The sequence below is a fragment of the Podarcis tiliguerta genome (genome assembly GCF_965153285.1).
Source record: "Podarcis tiliguerta genome assembly, chromosome: 2".
Lineage (NCBI taxonomy): Eukaryota > Metazoa > Chordata > Lepidosauria > Squamata > Lacertidae > Podarcis > Podarcis tiliguerta.
The window spans coordinates 49,962,368-49,981,366 of NC_139535.1; positions in this window are offsets into that span (position 1 = coordinate 49,962,368).

The window sequence follows — 18,999 nt, forward strand, 5'->3', positions numbered from 1 at the left end:
CTTTGAGAGTTTTGCGTAAGAACCTTTCGGATAGGTAACTTTGAAAAAGCAGGTGAAATGGGAAAAGGACCCAACCTTCCACGAAACCATGAGTGCGGTCGTGCCATTGCCCAAACACACACATGAAAATTCATGTCATTTTCCACCTTTGCATGCTTAGCTATCCACAGAAGCACCTAGTCACACTCAGCATCTGGTTTTATTACTTGTTTATAGAACTGTGCCTGGTTGATCCATACATTCAGATAAATCATACTGCATGGAGTCCCTGGGAGTCTATTCCAGACTCTGGGCGGGGGGGGGGGAGGGTTTCGTGTATTAAATATCATGTTAAAATTCCACTGGCCATGTAAAACTTGAGCCTAATCCTATATAGTGATGGCGAACTCGTTCTCTGAGTATTGATCCATTTGTAACTGAAACAGAAACACCGACATACTAAAGGAAAGTATAGATGAGATTCCTGGAACCCAAATTTTGCAGAAGTCCCGGGGGGGGGGGGACTTTTTTTGAAAAAATCTAAGTGGTGAGTGAGGAACTGGAAACAGCCTAATGAGGACTGAGCATGCTCAGTAGCCTCAGAGCACTGACTTTCCTTTGGGAGGGAGTGAAATTCATGGGGAGCATGAAAGAAAGGGATGGAGTACCCTGAAAACCTGACCAGGAGTACTACATACACTGCAACATTTTCTTACAGGTCTCATTTGTCTAGGGGAGTTTTTTGTGTGCTGGGAGTTTGTGTAGCTCATTCATAAGAGCAGAATGGCAGCGATGAGTCCGCCATTCAAGTAGCAAGGTTCCCCAAACGTGGCCAGAGTGCAACAGCAGAGATCATTCAATCAGTAATCAAAAGGGTTAATTCTGTTATTGGACTGGCTGGCAGCAGTCTCTGATTGGCTGGAGGCTTAAGTCAGTTGGGAGTTAGCTGTCAGTGAGGAAGGAGACTGAGATTTGACAATGGAAAGAATTGGGGAAAGTGGCTCTGAATGAGTTTCTCCTCCTGTGTAAGCCTGACCTAAGAGAGATAAAGCTCTCTGTTTTGTTTCTCTTCAGGTTCTAAACTGTTCTTGTTCTGTTGTTATCAGAGAAATATTACCAGTTTCTTTCTCTGTCTGGTCTGTCTGTTTTATTCCAGTCGTGCTGCCAACAAGAAGGACTGTTTTAACGCAGATCAAGAGAGCTGCACGGTCCAGCTCCATCTGTACACAACAAGGAAGCCAACTCACGCTGCAAGCAGACAGGCACCAGGCTCACCTAACGTACAAAGGGATGTGTGCAGACACATCTTAAGGAGTTGCAACTCTTCCTGCCCCTCCACTGCATATTTCAACTGGTTGGCGTTGCTTGTCTCCTCTTCATTCTTTATGCGTTTCCCACAGGAGGAATGGTGTTAATATGACAAACATGCCAGCCTCTGTAAAGTGCAAATTGCCCCTCGGTCTCCTCTTGCAGAAACTCAGAAAAACTGCTCATGCAGAACCTGCTAGCTGTTCTTCAAGACTATGTCCTTATCGCATGTGCAAAGAGCATTGAAGGGTCCGGGTCATTATTTATTTGCCCTAGCAAACAAAGCCAGATCGCCTGTCTCCTGCTTCTGGGATAAAGAAGGTGCTTGATACCCAAGCAGACTGGTTTTTCTAGATAGGCATTGCCTACCTTGCTCTAAGGGACATGGGTGGCGCTGTGGGTTAAACCACAGAGCCTAGGACTTGCCGATCAGAAGGTTGGTGGTTCGAATCCCCATGACAGGGTGAGCTCGCGTTGCTCGGTCCCTGCTCCTGCCATCCCAGCAGTTCGAAAGCACATCAAAGTGCAAGTAGATAAATAGGTACCACTCTGGCGGGAAGGTAAACGGTGTTTCCGTGCGCTGCTCTGGTTCGCCAGAAGCGGCTTAGTCATGCTGGCCACATGACCCGGAAGCTGTACGCCAGCTTCCTCGGCCAAGAAAGCGAGATGAGCACCGCAACCCCAGAGTCGGTCACGACTGGACCTAACGGTCAGGGGTCCCTTTACCTTTTTACCTTTCTCTAACTGGCTATAACTCTCCAAGCAGAGATCGCTCCTCTTCCCTGCTCCCTTATGACTATTTCAAAAGGAGATGCCAAAGAACAAGCTGGGGACTTTCTATACCCAAAGCAAAATCAGTGGCAGAGCATCTTACTTTCCTGTAGGAGGTCCCACGTTCAATCCCTGGCACCTCCAGGTTGGGACTGGAATTGTCCCCTGTCTGAAACCCTGGAAAGCCTCTGCCAGTCAGTGCAGACAATACTGAGCTAGATGGGCTAATGGTCTCTGTATAAAGCAGCACCCTATGTCCCATTGTACCTCTTTCCTCCCCGTGTTCCTTCCTACCCACTGTCCCAAAAGTCTGCCTACAACAAATTGCCATAGGCTTGCCCCAGTGCACCTCAACCAGGCAATGTCCGCATTGTACTCATGCTTTGCTGGATCCTAGTGCTGGTACATACAGGTGAGCAATGCCCCCAAACTCGGTATTCTTCTACTGGATCCAATGCATTGCCTGCAGCCCTCAGAAACTGTGCACATGAGATTGGAAACGCACATTCCAACGCTCTTTTTAAAAGAGAGCAGGAGAACAACTTGCGTGAAATGGCTACAGGTACTTCTCTGAGAAGAACAAAACCGACAAGGACAGAGAAGAGAGATCACTGCGAGAAAGAAAGGAATGCATTCGCCTCCTTCAACTATATTTGTTTCTAAGAGGAGCAGTGACTAAGAAGAGCGGTGTCTATTTTAGTATCACTTCAGCTGCTTCCAGACAGAGGTGTTTGCAAGTGTTGGGCATGCTAAATCAGGGCGCTGAAGACCTGCAAGGCCTCTGGGTCCCACTAGTCCAAATGAATCAACAGAAGAGAGCAGGAGAGAGGGGCTTGGGTGGAGAGAGCAGATGTCCTTGCTATGATCAGCATAGATGTTGGCAGGACAGCCTCAGGGAGGGATCAGAAGAGGCAGCGGGGAGGGAGACGGATGGGATGCGTGGCCTTGCATGGTAGATCATGTGGTCAGATGTTGACTTGTGAGTGCGTAAGTGGCATAAAAGAGATGGTGGAAGCCATGAACAAGAAAAATCAGCTGGAGACAGTGGGTGGAATTCAAAGTAGCGCTAAGGAGATTGCTTCACCAGTACAAGTATTTCAGATTGCCTGAACGGATGATCTCCCCCTCTTCTCTCCTTGCATGCTGCATGAGGGGCAGTTTCTCCGGACCCCCAATGAGGGCGCAGGGAAACAGAGCAGGGGAAGCCCCATGGCACTAGTGGGGCCTGTCATGCAGGTTTCCTCTAGCACAACTCTACGCTGAATCCAGCCCAGCATATAGATGAAAAGCTTGGGAACGTTCCCAGTGGAATATATGAGGTCGCCAATGGAGATTGTTAGAGAATGGTAGTCTCAAAAGCTCAAGATGGGCTAGGAATTGGTGAAACAGCAGGTAGTGTTACTGAGAAGCTCGGTTCAAATGAACTCTGCACATGCCCCAAGTCTATGTGTCTGTTTTGGCTTTGTTTTGACCAATTAGCACGGTGCCATTTCAAGTACTTGGGGAAAGCAGCAGTGGTACAGCTAAGTATTACTCCACTGGGGAAATTCTAGTGGTTTCTGCCCAATGCCCTCTGCATAGTAACTGCTATACAGGGGAATTTCCATGTAAACATTGAGATGCATAAGGGATATTGTGTGTGGGAACTTAATTAGTCTCTGAAACCTTTGTCATACTTAATACAAGTAGATATGCGGATGTAGCAATAATTAATTCTGGACGCTAACAATAAAGCTGTTTCCCGCAAGCACCTTACATCAGTAGTTGGATTAAGTCTAAATTTACATGCCCTGGGAAACCACTCGGCCTTTCTCACTGGCTTCTCATGACCAATTCTGCCACTATGTGTTGATATTTCTGTAGCAACTCCGTATTTGAAAGGATGTTGAGCCCTCTCCTTAATAAGACCATCCTTTGAGTTAGAGATAACAGTTATCAGAAAATCTCCTTCATACAACTAGGCAATTCTTAGTCCTCACTTTGTTCAGCCTTTTGGATGTCCCAGGAGGCTCACTCTTTCCTTATCACAGTGTTCCATACCAAACAATTCTCTCTAGTCTTCTGCCTTGGAGATGTCTTCATTTCATTCGTTTTGGAATACATCAGGAGGCTGTTCCACACTGCTCTTCTTGAAGCCTGTTACAACCTCATGGATGACCGCAATAACAAGTCCGCTCACCCTCATTGGTGGGCGGTGTTGTGGCCAGGCCAGGACCCACAAGTAATCCAACAAATAGCAGGCCAGATTGCCTGGGCTGGCAGCTATTGGCCAATGCTTGCAGCTCTTGCTCAGGCATGTTCCCAGCAGTGGGCCCAACCAACCAATGGGGATGCTTTGGCCCACTCCCAGGCACCGTTAAATTGTGGCCTGCCCAGTAGACTTCCCTGCCCTTTAATCAGCTCTCCCATCCACTCTCCCCCAATCTGTTTGTTTTTACTTGTGCTTTGACCTTGCTATGGATAGAGTTGGTTGCCGTATTTGGGGACAGGCAGGAATTTTTCCATTTGGCAAATTGGCACCAGCCATCTGGTTTTCGCCTAGCTCGTAGCAATCACCACAACTTTGTAAGGTGGTTAGGAATTGGGTAAACCTAGATCTTTGGTAGAGGGGAGGTTGTAGCTTCTGCCTGCCCCTCCTTGGAAAAAGGGTATCCTGGTAAACCAATCAAGGAAGAGTGGTTTCTGTTTGAAACTCAGGCAGGAGCTAGGACCATACTATTCCTGCAATGGGGACCCTGCAGAGGGTACCCCTATTTGATATAAGTCATAAGGCATCTCCCCACAGTTGTGGTTTGCCCTTAGATGTACTTCCAGCAAATGGGCTGAAGTGGAACAGCAATGGCTTTACCCAATGCCTATGCCAAACCATTCTCTACTGTAACCAATAAAGTTGTGGCCATATTCAAGCCCCAAACCCAGAATGCTGTTTTCCTGTGTGGTTAGTCATTTTCCCTAGGGAGCTCTGGGGTCACGGGGTCTTGGCATGCAAATCACCTTCTTCTGCTTAGCTAGATCCTTTAGCCTCGCCTCCTCTCCCTGTCCCCTTGCTCCTCAGCCGCATCTGGAATTTCTTTCTCGAAATTAGTCAGTATCTTTGTGGGAAGCACAGGCCAGTGTCATCCCCACCCAAAAAGTGCTTTCCCCCTTATTTGGGGGAGCGGCCTGAGAAACCCAGGGTGGATTCGAATGTTGGCTCAAGTGCTACCCATAACGGCATATCTACCCCATTGTGGCTGAAGCCTGCCTGTATCCTTTCAGAAGGCAGAAGTGGCTGGCTGTCCCTGCTGCTAAAAGGACTGACCACCGTAAAATGTATAGAACTGCTACAGATACATGTTGGAGGTGTATAGAGAAACAAGGCACATTTTACCACATTTGGTGGACATGTAAAAAAGCAAAGGTATATTGGGAAATGATTTATAATGAGTTGAAATAAATGTTTGCAATTACCATATTCTTCTGTCTATAAGACGCCCCCATGTATAAGACGCCCCCTATTTTGGGGGGCTCCAATTTAAGAAAATGGGGGAAGATGTGTCTGTGTGTAAGATGCCCCCAAATTTTTGACATTATTTTTAGGGGGGAAACCTAGTCTTATACATGGAAAAATATGGTACTTTCGTAAAAAAACAACAACCCTGAAGCTTTCTTCCTCAGAATTTTAGGTCTATGGATCAGAAGAGACTATTTATGTATGCTACAACAGCTGCGCGGATGCTGCTTGCCCAAAGATGAAAGGACAATTTACCTATAAAAGGAGAATGGCAGATAAAGATGATGGACTATGCGGAATTGGCGAAAATGATTGGGAAAATCAGAGATCAAGAGGACAATAAATTTAATAAAGAATGTGGGATTTTTTTTAAGTTTCTTGAAAGAACACTGTAAACAACTGAAAACATTAGCAGGATTTTGAAAACACTTGCAATGAAGAGAGAACTATGATAAAAAAAAATTGAGTTTTAAGAATATATGGAGAATATGATACGATGCAGTTTGAAAAGAATATCTGGGGAAACCATGGAGGGGTGATGGGAAGTTCGGGGCTTCTGAGAATCCTATTTGTAAAATGATTATGATTTCGGTATGATGATAAATGTTAAAAGTGAAAATGAATTTTAAAATGTTAAAAATAAAAGGACCACCCGCCCACTTTTGTATCACCTCCAGAGAATCTCTGGGTCCAGCCATGACCCTGCAGCTGCAAGTCACCGCCAAGCAGGCTGCTTCTACTTGTGATGCTCCCTTCCCCAGGACAGGATATGATTGGCAACCTTGGGAACCTTCCCTATCTTCACATGTCTTATTTCCCTAATCTCACTGTCTCTGAAGAACTCTCGCCTTTGTCCAAAGCCCAGTCATCTTCATTCAAGCTTTTCAGCCAGCGTATTTAGTCTTTCATTGTATTTGGCCTGATTCCCCAATGGCCGCCTTCACTCCATATAAGGCAATATCTCTGCCTGTCTCTATCTCTGTAATACAAACTGGTTCAAGCTTTATGGTCTTTTGTAACTATCTCAGGGTTTTGTATTTCAAGCCTCAAACCGCCAGCCGGTTGATAAAAAGGAATGTTTCTTCTCCATTTGGATCGGCGTTCATTCACTTTGGATAATCTCCCCCAAAGTAAGCAAAGTATTTGTGCCCACTGCAACAGCATCTGCAGTGCATGATCACCTTTAGCAAAGTTCACCCGAAGTAATAGCTCTGCGAACGTGCATATAAGGTACAGGTTCAAATGTGCATGTGTACAGACACACCAAAGGTCAAGGAGAAGAGGCCAAAGAAGGTACCTGGAAACACTGTGAGCAGGAAAAGTGAACATCAGATTGGAGAAATCTGAGAGAAAGACAAAACTTCAACATGTGCATGGCGTAATGGATTACAGTCATACCTTGGTTCTCGAACATAATCTGTTCCGGAAGTCCGTTCGACTTCTGAAAATGTTTGAAAACCAAGGTATGGCTTCCTTTTGGCTGTAGGAGCTTCTTGCACTCAAGCGGAAGCTGCGTCGGATGTTTGGCTTCCAAAAAAATGTTCAAAAACTGGAACACTTATTTCCGGGTTTTCGGCATTCGGGAACCAAAACATACGAGTACCAAGGCGTTTGAGAACCAAGGTATGACTGTATAGGGAAATGTGTACAGTGGTACCTCGGGTTAAGAACTTAATTTGTTCTGGAGGTCCGTTCTTAACCTGAAACTGTTCTTAACCTGAGGTACCACTTTATCTAATGGAGCCTCCCACTGCTGCCGCATGATTTCCGTTCTCATCCTAAAGCAAAGTTCTTAACCCAAGGTACTACTTCCAGGTTAGCAGAGTGTGTAACCTGAAGCATCTGTAACCTGAGATACCACTGTATTCATAAATTAATATTTCAGATGTTCTCTCTCTCTCTCTTTCTCTCTGACAGTATACCCCTAGAAAGCAGCAGACTTTTAATTCTGAACACCAGTTGCTAAGAGAATGCTCTTGCCCTCAGGTCCCGCTTGTGACCTTCCCCCAGAATGCCAGACTAGATGGGCCTTTGAGCTGAGCCAGCAGGACTCATCTTCTTGCGGGATCCCTGTTTTCTCTAGCCGATATCGGACAGTATGAAACATGTGGGCGCAGTCTGCAAACAGTGCACTGCAGTGTGCACCTCAGGATAAGAGGCCTGCAGAGTCAGTGGTCCCTATTTACTTGTGGGTGGTTTGTAGTAACTGAACAACAGGTGTCATCTGTCCCAGAGGGAAAATAAGTGGTTTCAGGAATGAATATCTGAAGGGAGAAGGAAAGGAGAAGGATTGGGAACAGGGGCATAAACAGATTCAGAAATATGAAAGCAAAATTTAAGAAACATCAGGAGTAGAAAAGACGGCAGGAAGGAGCGAGGGGCACACAAACCAATCAATCTGACACACAGCATCCTGCAACACTTCTCACATTCTTAAACAGTGGGGGGAGACTTTATGAGGGCCAAAAAAGCAGCTATTTGCTTAATACATAGCATATGGTTATGTATCTTGTTTCTCCTCAAACTGCATGTGTGTGGGAGCCTGATTGTCACTGCAATGAATGTGGATGGGGACAGGAACTTATCTCTTCATTTCCCCACAATGTTCAGAACAGATATTCTCTTCTCCTCACTCCTAGCTGTATGGGGAGGGGGCCTGGTTTCTGATCCTGGTGGGGAGTGAAGAGAAAAGCCACCCCTCCCTATACACTGCCTTTTCTGGTAGGAATGAGGCTAACCTGCACCTGTAATTGTTTTAGGGAAAGCAAGATACGTAGTTGCATACTATTAAGTAAATGCCTAAGCTTGGCCCATAGCAAATACTCCTGACTATCTTTATTGGAAGTAACACTTGAAGGAAGCCTGAGGCATAAGGTAGGAAACCAGCAACAGGAAGAACTAGAGGAGGGGGAGAAGGTTGGAAGTGATGCGGGGAGAGAATAATACTGATTCCATTTGTACGTGAGTGAATTATTCTGAAGCCAAGCAAATTATCATGGGAGTAAAAACCAGAAATATTTATAGCAGGTTATGTGCAAATGCCACTACTGGGACTGATAAGAGGAGGAAAATGTCAGGGAGAAGAATAGAGGATTCAGAATTGCCTTATTGTTATGGAGATTGACTGCCACAAAGAGCATGACTTAAAATCTGGAATGAAAACGAGACATCTAAATAGAGCAAGAGAGGACAGAATGAAAGAGAGGGACCAAATCAAAAGAGCAAGGAGGGGTGTTGGTGGCAGGGAGGAAGGGGGCATGATTGCTAACTTGCCATCATCTGAAGCTTGAGGCAGCGGGGAGGGCGGTGCAATGCAAATGTGCCAGCAGGAGCATCAGATTGGCCCCACAGTGCTGAGCTCCCCAACCGCCTCTCCCTCTCCCTCCCAGTGAGCAAAAGCAACCCACCTGCTGGGAAGCTAGCATGGCCGCCCCGCCCCACATGGTCAGCGGCTTCTGCTTCTATTCACACTCCAAAATGAACCAGAAAAGCAGCACTGTGGCTTCCCTGGTACATGGCAACCATCCCACAGTCACCACCGTTCCGGGGCAGCAGCTGATCAATGCAGTTCCCCATCACTCAGAGCACATCACTGCTGGTGGTTCGTTCCTGCGTTATGATGGAGTTTGGTGCAAGTCCATATTAGATAACCTGGGGAGCGGGGGGTGGGGGTGGGAGGCAGAAAACCTATATGGGAGGACATGCACGAGTCCATAAAGTGCTCTGCACCCAAGCTGGGCAAGGCATTAGAGATTAACATCAGCACATTCAATTGCTATCAAGAACTGAACTGCCAGCCAGTTTGAAAGTGCTCTTTCTAAGTAGCGTTACAAAGAGACTATCTGGGGCTGAGGAGTGGAGCAATGGATTCTCTGTGGGATGCCCAGTCCTGTTGCTTCCTGCCAGCCAGGAGGCAGAAAATTGGTGGTGCTGGGGCATTTCCAGGCTGGCCCAGACTGGATCCCTCTCCAGGAACTGGATCCAGCTGATCTGGTCCAACCTGCACCAACCTGCACCAAGGCTTTGCATATCAGCAGTGTGCACTTGTTCTGACTTTTGGTGGTTACAATGAAGAGATGAAGAGCCCCCCCCCCCATAAGCAGCATAGATCAGGGCCAGGGTTGCTCTGTAAGCCTTCATTCATGTGACTTTTAACGTTCTGTTTTATTAAGCAACTGTTTAAGGAAATTCAGAGCTGACTTCAGAGCAGTGGGAAGCTGCTGTGCATCCACTGGCCGCCGTCCTCAGCAGTTTCAGAGCTTCCAGCTTCCACCCTGAGGACACTCTTGCTGCTGACGTGTTTGTTTAGTTTTCACTTGCAGCTCAGAAATAATCATTTGCTTGATCTCTGAGATTGTGAGGTTCCTCATACAATCGCCTCCACCTCATTTTCTAGGGAAAGAGGAGTTGCGCACGTGATGCTAGATTGCCTCAGATACGGTTTGGGAAAGCCCACAGGGTGGAAGAAATGGCTTGGAAGTCTATTCCTTACAAAGACAGATTTGCAAATGAGCCTGCCCACTCCAGCACAACCGCTTCAGACTCGCTAGGCAAACCCTGTCTTTCAGGAACGGCCAACTTCACTGTTTTAAATGCAGGAAGGTTTCCAGAGGAAAGGAAACTCCCTGGTGAGCGCAAGTCAACACCCAGCTCAAGCGGTGGCAACCTTTGGCCTGCCTCTCCAGGTGTCACACAGAGCCCAGATAAAGGCAGCAGGGACAAGTGTGCGCCATTTCTCTGCCTCTTGCAACATGGGAAGATGCGAAGATCCAACACACATCTAGACTCCAGTGTCAACAAAGACGGAACATGAGCAAGTTGGAACTTCTCCTTCTTGGGAACTCCACCCTCTACCCCAGAATAGGGCATCTTACTAGTGAGGACAAGGGGTGGGGGAATTTGGTTCAATTCACATCTAAAGGTGAACCTACCTAATCCACACTGCTCAAAAGAAGACGTGAACCGAAACACCGTCCTCTGAAATTTGCAGTTATCTGAATTTTGCAAGGCAGGCCTCCAGCCAAGAAAGGTGTCCAAAAATATGTGCATTTGGGGAAAGTGTGCATGAGATTGTGTATGTTACTGACAATAACATACAAAAATGCATTATATCCATGGGAAATGCTTGCCCCAAAAATGGGGGTGCTAAGCAAAAACTGCACACCAAATTGTGTATATATTAGGAGAAATTCACACTAAAATGATGTCTTTTCACGAGGGCTTTTTTAAAAATTGCACGCTGATGTGGCTTGTGGAGAATTGAACTGGGAAAATGAGAAAAACAAACCAAAATGGACAAATTTGCCCACCCCTAGCAAGGACAAATGCTGGGTTCCATTTGGAGAAGTGGTGCACTGCAAGCAAGCGCATAAGCTGAATCTCTGGGTAATGCCTGTGCCTTAGAGGTAATGTCTCCAAGAAACCCATTGCATTTTATTTCCTTGCCAAGAAGAAAACAGTTAGCAGCCTTGCAAAGTTTCATTTCCCTGGGGGTGAAGCAGTTGGCAGAGAAGCTAAATAAAGACGATTCGTTCCATAATGATAGTTGAGCACCTGGTCACCTTTTTGCAGCTTTTTTTAAGAGCTACAATATAACATCTTGCGATTTCAAAACTGGTCTCCCTGCAGGGACATCAGAGCCCAGGGATTGTCAGTGGTATGGTATGTGCGTGTTTAAATGAGTCAGAAGCCACCTAGGTCTGAGTGCTCAACCATTTCTCTCTGTCCACACTCTGGTGTGTGCTTAATGCTCATGTTCAAGCTCGCTTGCTTTCTTACACAACAAAGATCATGTTCTCAACAAGAAGATAGGAGCAATGAGCCAGTTCTGAACAGCACCTCATGCTTTTGACAGCTCCCCTGGCTCCCATTCTCACTTCCGTCAGCAAATTCGCTTTTGTCCCGGTATCTCAGCCTGCCTGCACCCACAGCCTAATGGTCAGGTTGCAAATCTTCCGGGTCTTTCACAGCATGTTCAAATATGCTTAGAGTAATATGCTCATGCAACCAGGGTGCAGGAATAGCAAGGAGATGGAACGTCTCTCAAGAGGCCCTGCTAAATATCCACAGAAATTGAGTCTAGGCGAAGCCTCGCATTTCCACCTGGGAACGTGCCCTTTGGCTTGATGTGAACAGCAAAGAGATTAAAAGCAAATATTTATGTTATCAAATGCTGGCAACCTCTGATGTGGAAACGGATAGATAGGTTTATAGCTGGAAAAATCCCATCTCATGATGTGACCATGTTTCTCCATCGTCTGAAAACATACAATAATACTAACAGCCTCATCCACAACGTTACTCAGGAATTCTAAAACACACACGCACGCACGCACACATACACACTCAATCAATTTTAAAATCAGGACAGTTTTGAAAGGTCAGCTCAACATCTTGATTCAGAATAGCCCCCAAATGTATCAAAAAGTAGATGGAAATGTGCTCCTTGTTCTCAATAACCACTACACAAAATTTGGTTACACTATCTTGAGAGGTTTCCAGATGCATAGCGAACAAGCAAACAACTCCCCAAAATATATAATAGATGTAAGAAGAACATCATGTGCCATTCACATATGCTATATGCATGGAGCTATGCCAAAACTGATAATAGCGAAACAAAATACAAAACACAAAATACAAAACAAAACAAAACAAAAAAACCCAAAGATACTTCTGTGTTCTACATGAACATTCAGAATTTGAAAATGAGTGCCACTGCCATTCTAAGAGAATGAGGGAAGTGTTCATGGTTCTTTCCCCCCCAAAAATAGCACTGCCTTCAAGCAATGACCAGACTAGAATTTTCATCAGGGAGCAAGTTGGACCTTCAAATGGCTTACTTCTGCCAGAACTAAGGCACTGCAAACTTGGGCCAGGCCCCAGTTCAGTGGCAACACTCTCATGATGGTGCCATGACACAATGAGTGTGGGCTACCATATATGTGGCTGCTTCCCCCTCTGTTTTATGGGCCACTGTGGTGAGATGAGGGCTAAGGAAGTTCACCTTGGCCACACCAGGCAGCAAACAGGCCGTCTGTTTAGCCTTCCTGTAACATAAGGAAACTTGTTTCAGACAGATACACCAAAGGATGAGCTCTGGTGGTTCACCAGAGGCAATTGATTGGTCTTGAGATTTAATGGTAAATGTTGGAAATATCTGGATTCATGTTTTGGATGTGTACAAACCAGAGTAGGAAAAAAATATTCTTTTTGTAAACTGTGCTGAGGTTTTATTACAACCAAGAAGTATAAAAATCTTGTGCAATTTTTAAAAATGTGATCAAAAGTGGATGAAATACTCTTTACCAAAATACTTATTTAAATATATATATATATTCAAACCAACCATCTTAAGAACATAGCTGCATTATATCAAGTCAGACTATTTATCTGTCTAGCTTAGTAGTGCTTACTCTGACTGACAGAACCTCTCCAAGGCCTTTCATATCACTGGCTACCTGAGATTCCTTCTTAACTGGAGATGCCAGAGATTGAAACTGGAACTGTCTGCACACAAAGCAAGTGCTCTGCTTTCCCCAAAGTTCAGGCATTTACTGTAACCTACACACACCCTCCTATTTGTATCGCTTGCCTGAGAAACAAAACTAAGATAGCCATGCCATAGACCACAAAGCCAAACGTTGCAATTTGTGACAGCTGACCCTGGTGTCCGTGAGTCAGTGCTTTACCTCTAACCCAGATCCTCAAGTGCTTTCCCCTGCTCCTTGGGGACTTAATTGTTTTGATCACACCCAAAGCCATTCTGGGAAAAGGCGAGAGCAATTAGCAAGCAGTAAAAGTGTGTGCATCATTCCAAAAAAACGTCACAGGAGGAAGTGAACTGAGTCGGAGCTGAGTATTTTGTGACACTCGGCTCGCGGCATGGCACAAATAGCCAGGGTGGAGCCTACCCAGTGACTCAGTTGTTATGTGATTATTGTCCGCTAAGCATGGCTGGCAACGGCCCCTCAGAAAAGGTTCCTCGTACTGGCATGACCAGTTAAGCTGCACATGCATGAGTAAAGCTGCAAAATGTATTCCAAGGCTGTAAAATTAAACATCAGGGCACAAGTGCCGGCTTTCACATGGACACCCTGCTTAATGACTTGAAGTTGTTCCTGTTGCTGAAGGAGGCTGTTGGGTCTTTCTGCCAGACGGCACCATGTTGATTTCTAGTTCTGCTACTCTTCTGGCACGTATAGAGTGCAAATGGTGTGACAGTACACCATGCAGTCTATAGAAGGAGAAAGATATTTTGCAGTCTAAAGAGCTCACCTGCACTGTGATTAGTTGTGGGGTGGGGTAGGATATGACTGGTCGTCTATATGAATTATTGCCTATAGTGGCTCCAGGGTCAGTCTCCTCATGTTTGGGAATGACATCATGAGGTAATGGTGAGGGGGAAGGAATTACCCTTGGTGCTAACCCCAGACAACCTCACTCCCCCAGAAGTCCCAGCGCCCAAGGAGGCCATCTTGTCATCAGCTCTCCAGCCTGAGAAGGTTGTGCTGCTGTTGCCATCAGAGTCTGAGGGCTCTAGCCCAGAAACCACAGTGGAACCACACAACCATCTGTGTTGTCAACACCAATGGCTACTAAAGCAGGCAACTATAAGAAGTTTCTTCTTCTCCCAGCAAAGGTGGAGGTAGCCCAATCTACTGTAAGCCTTTGTCTTCTGCCTCTTGCTGAAACAAGATTTGGGTTGTTTTCTCGGTGAGTCTCCAGCCTAAGTGTCACTTGGAGTTGTCTAAGATCCTGCCTGGAACTAGCAGCCTGTTCTGGAACCCCCAGTTTGAGTTTGAACCGCCACCTAGAACAGGGCACCAGGAAGGAGTCCCACAGGCTTCCTGAACGATTTGGAGTCCTGCAAAATCAGGGTTCTGAATTGTGCAGGATGCTTCCACTAGTAGAGGAGGCTCCCCATGGTAGATTTTGTCCTATGAGTAGCACACCTGAACAGGGCTATTCTAGCCACTATGCCACATCAACTCTGCCAGTGAAGCCTGCTCTACGTGTCATTAGTTGTGGATGCTAAACTGCCTTTAACAAGGAGCAGAGCTTTCTCTGTTATGGCCCCTGACCTTTGGAATGCCCTCTCCTCTTCCTCTCTGTTTTCTGTTTCTTCAGAGACTGGTGTGAACATGTTATTTTGTTGCTGTTTTGCATATTCTGATGCTTTGCTTTCATTGGCCTGCTTTTGCTGCTCTACAGTTGGGCTATTGGTTTTTCTTCTTGAATTGTTTTAATTGCAAATTGTTTTTGTTTTTAAATTGTTTTTAAATTTGCATTTGTCATAAACTGCCTGGGGAGCCATTAAAGGTCAAATACGGAAGAAGGGAAACATGTTATGTGTATGTTCCATTAAAAGCAATGGCAGAAACAAATGACAACCAGTTTAATTCCCATGGATTTCAGCCAGCTAATAGTCTCTGGGTTAGAATCTGGGTGTTTTTTCAGCTGGAACTCGCCAGAACTCAGTTCTGGCACCTCTCAGGTAGACGCCATTGCCATTATAAGAAAACAAGGGAGACGATCATCGTGAGTTCTGGCATCTCTTTTTTCTAGAAAAATATCACTGGCTGGAATCAGAAAGTCGGGTGGGGTTGTCTGATCCATCTCCTTCCCCTATGAAACTCTGGGCCTATACAAATTTGTACCTGGCATTCCTTGACATTTCCATGGAAGGAAATTCTTCCACCTCTGCATGCAGCCTCCTTCCTAAAAGAATTGCTCTGAGATTTACAATGTTCTCCCCAAACCTGTGTTCCTCTCTTGCAACCAGCTGCTTTCTCTCTGCGTTGTGTATAAGCAGACAACTTTAGCACATGATGTCCAGACTAAACATTTTGACCCTACAGGCTTTTGTTGCAATATATCAGGCTGTGCTCCGGCCGATCCATGCACAATGACAAATCATGCCTTGACACAAGAATGATGACGTACAAAGTGCATACCATGGTGCAGTGTCAACATTTCAGAACTCTTGCTCCAGGACCAGAACAGCCCAGCCACCTGTTGTGCAACCTCTTTCCCCAGATATTTTCAAGGAATGTTGGATAGGCATCCGTCTTATCTTAAGCCAGATGACTGGAGAAAAGATGAATGAAGTTCCAGCTCTGTTAATCATTATAAAGATGCAAGATACTTTTTGTGCCAAGGGTGAGTCTACATGCTAGGTCTAACCTAAGAAACACCTTGCAAAATGAAAACATAACCCCAAGGTTCCATACCGTACTTATGAAGGGTGATCTAACAGTATACCCAAGTTGAATCTAATCTTTAATATGGAATCCATATAGAAATATGCAGCAGAAATGAAACAAAACTGACCAAGTCATATCTTTCCAGGTGAAAGCAATCTTTAAAGCAATAATTTACAAGTCATATATAGTCCCAAATTTGGCGCCAAGACAAGTATCATAAGGGGGAGTGTGAGAAGTGGAGTGCTTAACTTATGCAGGTGTGATTCTTGCATTTTTGTATGTTTGCTTTGCTGTTGTTGCTGCTCAGTTTTAAATTAATTATTTGTATTTTACGCATTGTGACCAGTTGTGACGGCTTATAGCTTTTAGCAATAAAGATTTCATTCAGTTTTGTTGTACAGTCATACCTCGGGTTACAGAAGCTTCAGGTTGTGCTTTTTTGGGTTACGGACCCGCCGAAACTTGGAAGTACCAGAACGGGTTACTTCTGGGTTTTGGCGGTTGGGCTTTGCGCATAGGCAGAAGCGCTGAATTGCAACCCGCGCTTGCGCAGATGTGCCACTGCGAGTTGTGAACGCTGCTGATTGCGAACGTGCATCCCACACAGATCATGTTCGCAACCCGAGTGTCCAATGTATGTGTCATTTTGATCGCATAACAACCCGAGTGTCCAATGTATGTGTCATCTTGATCCCATAACAAGTACTGCTGAAGCAAAAAGTTAGTTGCAAATCAAACAGCCCCTCGTTTTAATCTCAGAAGCCCGCTTGATCTAATGAGACCTGCCAAACATGTTTCAAATTGCCTTGTGGCTTTTTAAAGACTTTTGCAGTGTACATGTTTCTCTGTTGGGCTCTGACACTGCAGTGCTAAAATTACATTCTAGGTTTGGTTGCCATCTTGGGATTAGCATGCAGGAATGCCTCGGTGACATGCCCTTCCATGCACTGTACACATCTGACTTTGCCTGTAGGGTTCATTGCTCTCCCACTCACTGTTTACCTGTGCATGTTACCTCCCACACCTTGCTATGCAGGATTGAGCATGTAATACTCAGCTTCACTGCAGGAGATCAAATCTTTTAGAAATACACTTTACCCCCAGCCTGTAAGAGTAGTGGAAGACTCTGCTGTGCCACTGCATCAACCTTGTGAAATTGGGGCAATATGCTGATTATCCAAGAGAAAACTGATTTAAGCCAGTGCTGGCACCTTAATCTGAAATAACTCCTTAAAAACAGGGTTACAACTTGTTTTGCACGAATTCTATTACTTCATAAAGAGCCCCGAGCTGCTTGGAGAGCAGCCTGACATCAGTGCTAGGTGGGATAAGGTTATCCAATTAGGCATCCTGTCAGAATGTGTTTTTGAAGCATAATTATGAAGAATCATTTCTGAAGTAGAGAAGCTGGGGCCTTGTTAGGGGGTGAGCCCCAGATCTTTTGCAATAAGCTCCAGCAGGGCCTTCTTTAGCAGATGCGGCGCTGGGGTGCAAATATCCACCCAGCACCCCCAAATTTCCACAAATAGTGGGGGAGAAGTTGCACACTGCCAGCCACCAGGGGCACAACTCTTCCCCCATGCCACTGCAGGAGAGCGATCCCCACAGAGGCTTGGGAGGGAAGCTGCATGCCCGCCAGCCATATGGTTGGTGGGGCGCAGCTGGCGGGCGTGCAGGGAAAGGGGAGGCCGCTGGCAAAAGCCATGCAGCTCCCCCACTCACTGGGGCACACCTGAGAGGCCAGCGCCCTGGCGTGATGCACCACTAAGCCCTATGGGAAAGACGGCTCTGAGCTCCAGGTCTCCTTTCGCCCTTTTGCAACTATTTCCCCCCCCCTTCTTCCTTTGCTCACAGGGCGTCTGGGTGCACGGCATATCCTCCAACGTGACACGGTCAAGGGTCGAGGCACCATCTTCCGGGGTCACATGACCGGCACAAGATCGTGGATCTGGAAAAGCACTTTTTCCAGGCATGGCACAGTACCAAAAAAATGTGGACCCAGAAAATCCCATTTTTTTCAGGGGGAGATCTTGGCCTGAAATTGTGAGACAGCATGGTGCCCATAATGCTCACAGGAAAAAGGTAACATCCTTGGTTTTCGGGGACTCCTATTCCTTATGTAGACAAAACTGAGATAGCTGGGCTAATGGTCAGACTTGGTAGTCTCTAGAAAGCAGTTTCCTAATGCAACTTTTTCTTTCTTTCTTTCTTTCTTTCTTTCTTTCTTTCTTTCTTTCTTTCTTTCTTTCTTTCTTTAAAAAAGCTCAGTTCGCAATCTCTCAGTACCTCAAATGGGAATATCAGTGCCTGATGAATCATGGCATATATGTGTCATCGAGAAGCCGTGGGTGTCCACAAAACTATACCAAGCTGGACAAAAAAGAATGCCACTTGGTGCAAGGGTTTATAGGGAAGCTGCATAAACATTTCATAGAAAAACAAACAGGGATTGGAATGGGAATGGGTTTTTTCCTGGCCAATCCCAATTCCCAAGACATCAGGTTTATTTAGGCACTGCTTTTGTGGGTCTTCACAACGTATTACTGCCTTCTTAGCATTATTTCAGTAACTGTGGAATGAACTCTACTAGCCCATGTCTGCACACAAAGTTCTGATAGCAAAAATGTGAATTTAGGCAAAATTGTGCTCACAAAAAAATGTATATCTAAGAGAAAGGTGTACAAAAACGTGTGTCGATTTTCATGCAGACTTTCTTAAAAAATCACAAACTGAACTTAAAATTGAAAAAAGAGAGAGAGAGAAACAGGAATTGATAGATTGTCCATTCCAATTACTACGCTGAATGGCAGAGGCTTCACTGGTTTTTGCACAGGAATCTTTCTCATCCCTATCTCAAGATGTTGGGGATTGAATTTGGGATTTCTGCAAACAGACTGTGTGGTCTTCCACTGTGCTATAACCCCCTCCCCAAATCTAGTGAGGTGCATCATTATTTAGAGATGGCGAGATGGAAGCTAACAGAGAACGCATTGTCCTGAAATGAATCCACAGGAGGAGGAGAGAAACTCAGGCATCATAGATCCAACTCCTTGTGTGTGTGAAAGAGTTGGCAAAGGCTGCTTGCTCTTCAGTATCTACTGTCTACGTCTGCTGGATGGGAAACAGAAAGAGTTAACCCAACCGTTTTGCCCAGTTCTGCATTGCCATGAAATAGGGGGACCTCAGTGCAGTCTTTAAAGCCACCCACTCTTTGTACATGAGTATATTTCTCCGGCTGGAGCA